Source organism: Nicotiana tabacum, chromosome 20, assembly GCF_000715075.1.
Source record: "Nicotiana tabacum cultivar K326 chromosome 20, ASM71507v2, whole genome shotgun sequence".
Classification (NCBI taxonomy): Eukaryota; Viridiplantae; Streptophyta; class Magnoliopsida; order Solanales; family Solanaceae; genus Nicotiana; species Nicotiana tabacum.
Genome location: NC_134099.1, coordinates 17,379,959 through 17,388,871, shown reverse-complemented (window position 1 = coordinate 17,388,871; position 8,913 = coordinate 17,379,959).

Below are 8,913 nucleotides of genomic sequence, written 5' to 3'. Positions count from 1 at the left end.
CAAAATAGGGAAAACTCTGTCCGATTTTCTGTAAAATACCGATGAAGCTTACTTGGGGGCAGTTGCTCCTAAGTGCCGGTCATGATCCTAAATTGGGTCGTGACAAAGTTGGTATCGAAGCTTAGGCTTTAAGTCCCGAGTCATGGAGCAATATTTAGTAGAGTCTTGTTCATGGGTATGTAAGCGCCCATACTTATGATCTTGAGGCTACTGAACATCTAGGAATGTTTTCCCTTCTTTCATTCTTTGATCGTGCGTTGGGATAAATTGAGATTGACTTTGGAATATTTCTTTTGCAAATGGCTAGGACACGCACACCCTCATCTGTTGGATGTGGTGCTAGACGTGGTACTACCCGGGGTGGCTCAAGTTGGGGTTCATCAAACTAGAAAACAGACTACTCCTCAACCTGAAGTTGGGAACATAGGTCAACCCCAAGCTGCTATGCCAGATCAAGTGCAAGGGCAGGGAGTTCAGGACCTCCATCACCAACGCCAACTGTTGTACCTACTATTGCCTTACCTGCAGACGCAGTGGTAAGGTTGTTGAATGTGTTAGAGGCATTGGTGCCTACTCAGGGTGGAAATTCAGCTCCTCAGGCTACTTTACAGACACATGCACCTGCATAAACTCGGACTTTTGAGAATAAGGAAGTACCCCTACAAGCGTTCCTGAAATTGAAATCACCAAAATTCACAGGTTCTATTAATTCAGCAGATCCTCAAAGTTTCTTGGATAGGACACTCAAGGCATTACGTACTTGTCACGATCCTAAACTGGACCCAGTCGTGATGACGCCTATCGTGAAACCAGTCAGCCGACACAAACCCCCAAACCAATTAAACAGTTATAATAGATCATTTAAAGTCATTAATAAGCTAAAAATCCCAAAATAAAGAGTATAATAGAACAATGCGGAGTCAAGTATAGCCCGAATCGGGGTGTCACCGGTCATGAGCATCTAAAATCCGTCTAAGAGTATGAAAAGACAACATAGTCCAATACAAGGCTAGTACAAAGTGAAGTAAAGATTGGAAGGAGAAACACTGGGCTGCGAACGCCGAGCAACTACCTAGTCAACTCCAAACAAGCCTGATGGAAGGCAAATCAACACTCGCTAGTATGACCCGAGACTCCTGGATCTACACACAGAGTGCGGGGAGTAATGTGAGTACGCCAACTCAGTAAGTAATAAAAGTAAAGGCAATTGAGCGATAAAAAAACACATGAAACACAACATAATGCTACAACAAAAATAGTACAAAACTAGGACAATGCAATAAAATAGTAAAAGCTCGTAAAAACACATTAGTTCAGTAAAAACCCCTTTAAAATATCTTTCAGTAGTTCAAACGAGTGATGAAAACAGGGAGAAAAAGATAGAAACATAAATCAGCCCTTCGGGCAAAATATCAGCAGAAACAGCCTCTCGGGCTATCTCACAATCACTCATATCAGCCCTTCGGGCTATAACATGAACAACAACGGCCCTCGGGCAATATCACATCTCACACTAGGTACCCGCGCTCACTGGGGGTGTGCAGACTCTGAAGGGGCTCCTACAACCTAAGCGCTATATCAAGCCATCTCGTGGCATAATCAAACTAGCCCTCGGCCTCATAATCGTGAATCAGTACAACACTGTTACGGCGCGCAGCCCGATCCCATAGTATCCTCACAACACAAGCCATTGGCCTCACTTAGTCAAAAATCTCTCAAACCACTCGGGCAACAGTAAAACAAGATGCCCAGCGTAAAATATCATTTAAAATGTCAAAACGGAGTAAATATGGTTGAGTTATAAAAATAGTAGAATACAACATGACTGAGTATAATATGAAGTCAAAACAATGAGAAATAATAGTAAAAATCCCCTAAGGGTCCAAAACAATTGGCACGAGGCCCAAATATGACATTCAGCCCAAAACATGATAATACTTTTCAAAACACAATGATAGCAAATAGTTTTCAATCAAATACGCGGTTTAACAGTCATATGGGACGGACTAAGTCACAATCCCCAATGGTGTACGACTCCACGCTCGTCATCTAGAGTGTACGTCACCTCAAAGTATCACAACAATGTGAAGTCCGAGGTTTCATACCCTTAGGACAACATTTACAATCATTACTTACCTCTATCCGGTCCAAACTCTAGCATGCGATGCCTTTGCTCCTTGAATCGGCCTCCGGATGCTCCAAATCTATCCAAAAATAGATTTATACCATCACAATATGCTAAGGGAACAAGGCCCACTCGAAAATAACCAATTTACATCAAAAATCCCGAAATTGATCAAACCTGACCCCCGGGCCCATGTCTCAAATTTCGATAAAAATCACAAAACTGAAATTCTTACACTCTCACGAGTTCATACATATCAAATACATCAAAATCTGACCACAAATGATCTCTCAAATCTCTAATCAAAGGTCTCCAACTTCAAGCCCTAGTTCTCCAATTTTTAAGCACCAATTTCCATAAATTTCAAGCCTAATTAGTGAAATAACACCCTAGAAATGGGTTTTAGGTTCAACAATCTTACCTCAACGAAGTTCCCTTGAATTCCCTCTTCAAAAATCTCCCAAAAAGCTCCAAAAATGACTTAGAAATGGTGAAGAAAGGCCAAAAATCGCGAAGTCCATAATTTATATGTTTTGACCCAGCTAAACCGCTTCTGCGGTCATAATCTCGCACCTGCGGACCCGCACCTACAGTCCCAGGTGCGTATTTGCGCAAATCACTTAAGCGCCTAAGACCGCACATGCGATCAGAAATCCTACACCTGCGCTATCGCAGGTGTGCTCGAACAACCGCTTCTGCGGTTCCAGCTCCCATGCCCATTTCCGCATTTACGACCCTCTGGGCACTTCTGCGAGCCCGCATCTGCGATCCCCAAGCCGCAGGTGCAATTATGATAGACTTCAGCAGCTTCAGCTCTCCAACTCCAACTTCCGTCAACCATCCGAAATCACCCCGAGGCCCCAGGACCCCAATCAAAAGCACGAACAAGTCATATACCACTATCCACACTTATACCAATCTCCGAAACACCTAAAACAACATTGAATCAACCGAATGACATCGGATTCAAGCCTAAGGTTCCAAAAACTTCCGAATTCCGCTTTTGATCAAAACATCTATCAATCCTCGTCCGAATGACCTAAAATTTTGCATACACGTCAGAAATGACACAACAGATCTACTCTAACTCCCGAAAATCTATTCCGATCCCTATCAAAATCTCACCTATCAACTAGAAAATGCCAAAATTCCAAGTTCACCAATTCAAGCCTAAATCTACTCTGGACCTCCAAAACACATTCCAACCATACTTCTAAGTCCCAAATCACCTCCTGAAGCTATCCGAATCATAAAAACCAAATTCCGAGATCGAATGCTCACAAGACAACTTTCGGTTGACTTTACAACTCAAAGGCTAACTTTAGAGATTAAATATCTCAAACCTTACCAAAATCATTCTAGATTCGAACCGACTAACCCGATACCATATAACACAGATTAACAAGGCAATAAAAAGTAGAAATAAGGGAAACAAAGTGGTAACTCATGAAATGACGGGCCGGGTCGTTACATCCTCTCCCTCTTATACAATCGTTCGTCCTCGAACGGGTCAAGAAACACACCTAAAGCCTCAAACAGGTGAGGATATCTGCTCTGCATCTCCTGCTCGGTCTCCTAGGTAGCCTCCTTCATGGGCCAACCTCTCCACTACACTTTCATTGAAGCTATATCCTTTGATCTCAACTTTTGAACCTGACACTGTCGACACCCCCTTTTTCTATTTGGGTCAAAATCGGGTATACGACATTGGGAGGACAACTCTATTCCCTTTCGAGAATTGGGTTTAGAAGTTGAAGAGTCGTCACCTAATGATTATAGTGCATTAGGACACTTTAAGAAAGGTTTGAGTTGGAAAAGTAGAGTTCGGGTAAGGGCTAGAATTTATCTCGAGGCGAAGGTGTTAGGCACCTCTCAAGATCCACTAGTGTGGTCCCGACCATGTTACAATTGTGACTTCATATAATCAAATAAGCAATTAGGGGTTCAAATAGAGGGACTTACATATAACATTGCAAATAAGTTGAAAACTTTTGAAGGTAAGTAGAGAGGGCAGAAATTTATGAAAAAGATTTGAATAGTTTTACAAGAAGATATGAAAGCAAATAAAGGGAGAGGGGTCCTAGGTTTATGATTAATATGGATCACTTCAATGCAATACCCAACAATCACTCCTCAAAAAAGGGGTCGCACGTGATGTTAGTGCACTGGTCATCATATCTATATCTACTCTTCCCACCCCGTTAAGGTATTAAAGCGCGGAATAGTATCGTTACTTATTGTATGCTATTACTCATCCCAATCCTATCAGTACCGGAGGCATATGGGACTACTAATCCTAAAGGGGAGGGAGATTTGGGTTTTTATGGTTTTAAAAGGATAAAATTCTAGGGCGGCAGACAAAACACATAAAGCAGATATGGGAAAACACATAATAGTTAAAAGGCTCAAACATGCCTCCTCATTTAAAGACAGATTGTTTAGCATGTCTTGCATGTATTGGTTATGGTCTGATTAACTTAGAAAAAATGCGTGAGGCAGACTGATTTATTACGTATTTCAGATAAGAAATCCGAATCAGACCTGCCTGCTGGTTGGAATTTAACGAAGTCTGATTCAACTAACTAATTCATCTTATGGCTTGACTAGGTGAAACCTATAAGCATGATATCTAATAATGCAGGAGAGAAATATACTAATTTTACAGAAGAAGACTTATTAATTGCAGGAACATGAGTTATGCAGATGTTCAAGCATTATTGTTACTGATTTTAGACTTATAAGCGAGTTGAACGATTCTGATTTAGTTGATAGCTCCTATAGGCATGCTTTCTAGGCGTTACTGATTTTAAACGTTTATAGAAGTGCAGAAGTCCTATAGGCATGGTACCTAAAATACTGATTGTTATTTAAACCTATATACACGTTTGCCTAATGATGGATGCATATGCAGAATTCAGGAAGCTCTATAGATATGTTCTCTATATGATAGGCAGAAATGCAGAAACCTATAAGCATGGTCTCTATATGAGATGCAGAAGATATAGACATGATATCTATGTATGAAATGCAGAAGCTATAGACATGGTATCTATGTATGAAGTGCAAAAGCTATAGACATGGTCTCTATGTATGAAATACAGAAGCTATAGACATGGTATCTATGTATGAAATGTAGAGGCTATAGACATGGTATCTACGTATGAAATGCAGAAACCTATAAACATGATTTCTAAAATGCAGAAGTGCAGAAACCTATAGACAGGATTTCTAGAATGCAAAAGTGCAGAAGCCTATAGACATGGTTTCTACCCATGAAATGCGAAAGTGCAGAACTTGTAAACATGATTCATGAGTAACAACACCTATGGACATACTGTCTACCCTTATGCATACATGAGTGACCCTCCCCTTTTCACTAAAACCCCATAAGTTATTACAACCCAGAATGAATAAAAAAAGTAAAATAAAATTACATCAGAAAGCTAAAAATACCAACCAAGGAGAGCCTGATTCAGACTTCTGTCTGAAGCATGAAGTAAACCAACTCCAAAGATCATATTCCAAAGCCCTTCTCTTATCTGGTATGTGTCAAAAGTTTCCAAGAGTCTCAAAGGGCTCCGAGCAATGCTTACACCCAAATATATTGCAGAATTAGATTATAGTGAAGTGTGGAAGGGCCAGCTCTCAGATGTCCAAGTTCAGAGGGAACTCAAGGTCCCAAAGCAAGGCTCAAAAGAGAAGGACAAAACTTAAGATTCTAGGAATAGGTGTAAGTGCACAAGGGGGAAAGGAATCAGAGAGAGACAGGGCAAGCTAGTGGTCATGCCCAGCAATTGGGTTGCTGGCACACCCCTGACCAGCCTGCTAGTCAAGCATTGAGAGCTAGGATCCATTGTGGATAAGGTTATAGCCCAGGCAGTAATTAAGATACTGTCAGACCAAGACCTTAACTCAGGCATATAGAAGGGAATAGGGGTAGGGATTCATAATAGAAATAGAAGCAAGGAAGAAAAATATTTAACATAAATTACTGAACATGAGCAGTAAAGTAAACAAAAGTCTGAAGCTGTAGAGTGAACACATAAGGGTGAGGCAGAAAATTAAATAAAAGACATACCAGTTTCAGAGGAAAATAAGTAAGAAAACAGTAGCCTTGAGAGAGCTAAGTTACAAACAAAGTAGTTCCAAAAGATCTCAAGCAAAGCCAAGTATTGAATTCAAACAGTATTGCAAGACAGTAAGTAATCAGAAGTGTTTTTTTCGAGTGTATTTCAGTGTGTGTCTGTGTGTAAGAGTATGCAATTCGAAGTGTGTCAAAGTGCATAAGGGTAGTCCCCTTTTATAGTGTAGAAATCAGGCAGAAATAAGGTAAGATAATAGTTTAAAAATCAATTACACAAGGTTTCCCTTTAATTAAGGGATTCAGATTCAAACGGGTGAAGCCCTTTAAGGAAAGGAATTGAATAAACACTTTGTGCAAAGTATCAAATTGAGGGCAAATACATAAAGGCTATTTAAGGACAGGGTCTTGACAGTACATGGTTGTAACATTTAAAGAAAGAAAATCAATTAATAGCCAAGAAATCAGAAGTCGAAGATTTTGTATGAATGAACCAAGTCAGAAAGAGGGGAAAGATTTTAACTTAAGGAAAATCAGCAAACAATCAATTAAACCTTTTTAAACAGGAATTCTAAATCAATCACTAGCTTGAAAACCCTTTTGAAGAAAGATTCGTCACATATAAAAGCATACAGACACGGGAAAGAAAGATTGTCATGCTCTTGTGAAATCAGTAGAAAGAATCTAGTGTAGGAGAATTTAAAAGTCCAGAATTGTATGAAAACAAAGGGGTCCTAACTCAGTTCAAAGACTCAGAGATTAGTCTGAAAGAGTCAAGGGTTCTCAAATAGAACCCTAGTTCAATCACACAATCAAACCTTAGTAAAACCCCCAAATTCTAGGGTTTCCACCTCGAGTTAAATACATAGATGAGGAGGCAAGTAGTCGAAGCAGGCTTAGAGATTTCTTTGAGAAACTCATGAGAAAACAAGTAAAAATAGTAGAAAGTTCAAAGCAAACAGAGTGAAGAAACTAATTCGAAGTATAATGAGAGTAGAAGAAACAATAGAGGAAAACATGCTTAAGCAGGTCTTTTTAGAAGAAATTTAAAACAAGGTAAAGTAGAAGAGAAAACAGTAAGCACTTAAGAACATGGTAGAAGGGTACAGTAGGCGAAGCATATCAAAATATAGCAGAACATATCGAAAAAGCATGTGAGACCATAACATAGAAAACAAAGTAGAAGAAAGGACGGAAAACATAAGAACACAATAGGAAAACATGCGTGATTGATCACGCCCAACTATGCCTTATAAAAAGGACCCTGCAGACGTTGCAAATATAACCAGAGTATTCTGCCCAGAGTCGAATCCACAGAGAGTTAACCTATCAATCACTATCTTTAGACCCACTAAACTCTTGAGAACCAATTTCCCCAAACATGTGAATCACAGTTGATGGTGTCTTCAATAACTAAATTGCAAGTAAATAAACAGCTGTAAACTAATGATGCTAAGGTTGTAAACAATAATGAGAAAACGCTAAGGTAATGACTTCCCCTATTGATGAGATCCCTTCTGTTTATGCTTCATACAAATTGACCAACACCTCTCTATCAATCATGAACGCTCATCTTACCGTAAATCTCTCCCGAGTAATCACAGTAATATACTCAATGCACTCTCCCGAGATACATTAGCTAGCTCTAATTAACACGGTTCACTTTAGATTGCACTCAAGGCTTCGTTATCCCTAATCCCGCCTTTAAACCCGCAGTTATAGATCTCTCTTATACTTTGGGAGTGATATGGTTCAACAATAACCTAAATATGCACTCTCTCCCAAGTTATGCACACTAAATAGGCACAACTAATTGAAGATCCTGTCAATTAACTACAACATGCACAAAGTTGAACAAATAAAGATTGAGACTAGCAATTTGTATTCACATAAACAAGAAGTTCATCCCCCAATAGGTTCCATCAAAACCTTAGACAAAGGATTTAGCTACTCATAACTATGGGTAAACAAACTAAAACAATATTCATCATAAAACTTGCAAGAAAAATCAAAGAAAAGAAGAAAGATGTTTTGGGTGATCTCTCACAATTTTTTTGTTTTGCCAAAATACTCTCCAAATCAATACATACCTCTCTTGGGCGAAGTCTAATGTTTAAAATAGGGTTTTGGGCTAAAAATCCCGTGTTTTGCACTTTAGTCCCTGAAGTTCTCCGCCTCCGCCGCGGTCGCGGTCAAACCGCGGCCAAACATGCTCTCTGATTCTCACTTTGTCTGCAGCCATCTTCTACCGCGGTTCTGCCGCGGTCGCGGTGGAACCGCGACAGTCCTCTTTAAGTTCTGACTTGAGCTGTTTCACGTGGTTTACTTGACGGAATTTTACGATCGGCCTCTTTTTCTCCATATTTGATCCCAAAAGTACTCCATAGCCTTCTCTGGTCATATATAACCTGCAAAGCATGAAAAACACTAATAAGAGCATTTTGTTATCACTTTTATCATCCAAGCTATACAAGAAGGTGGTTATTTAGGGCCTAATTATAGTTAAATTCGCCTATTATCAACACCCCACACTTAAACCTTTGCTCGTCCTCGAGCAAGTTAAACCACACTTCTAGGCCTAATCGTTCGATGCATTACCCAATTTTTATTTTTTTATTTTTATTCCACACCCAACATTATGAAGGAACAACCTAAGCAGTGCAACAGTCATGCCTCAGATGAAGACTCTAACACCATGACACACTCA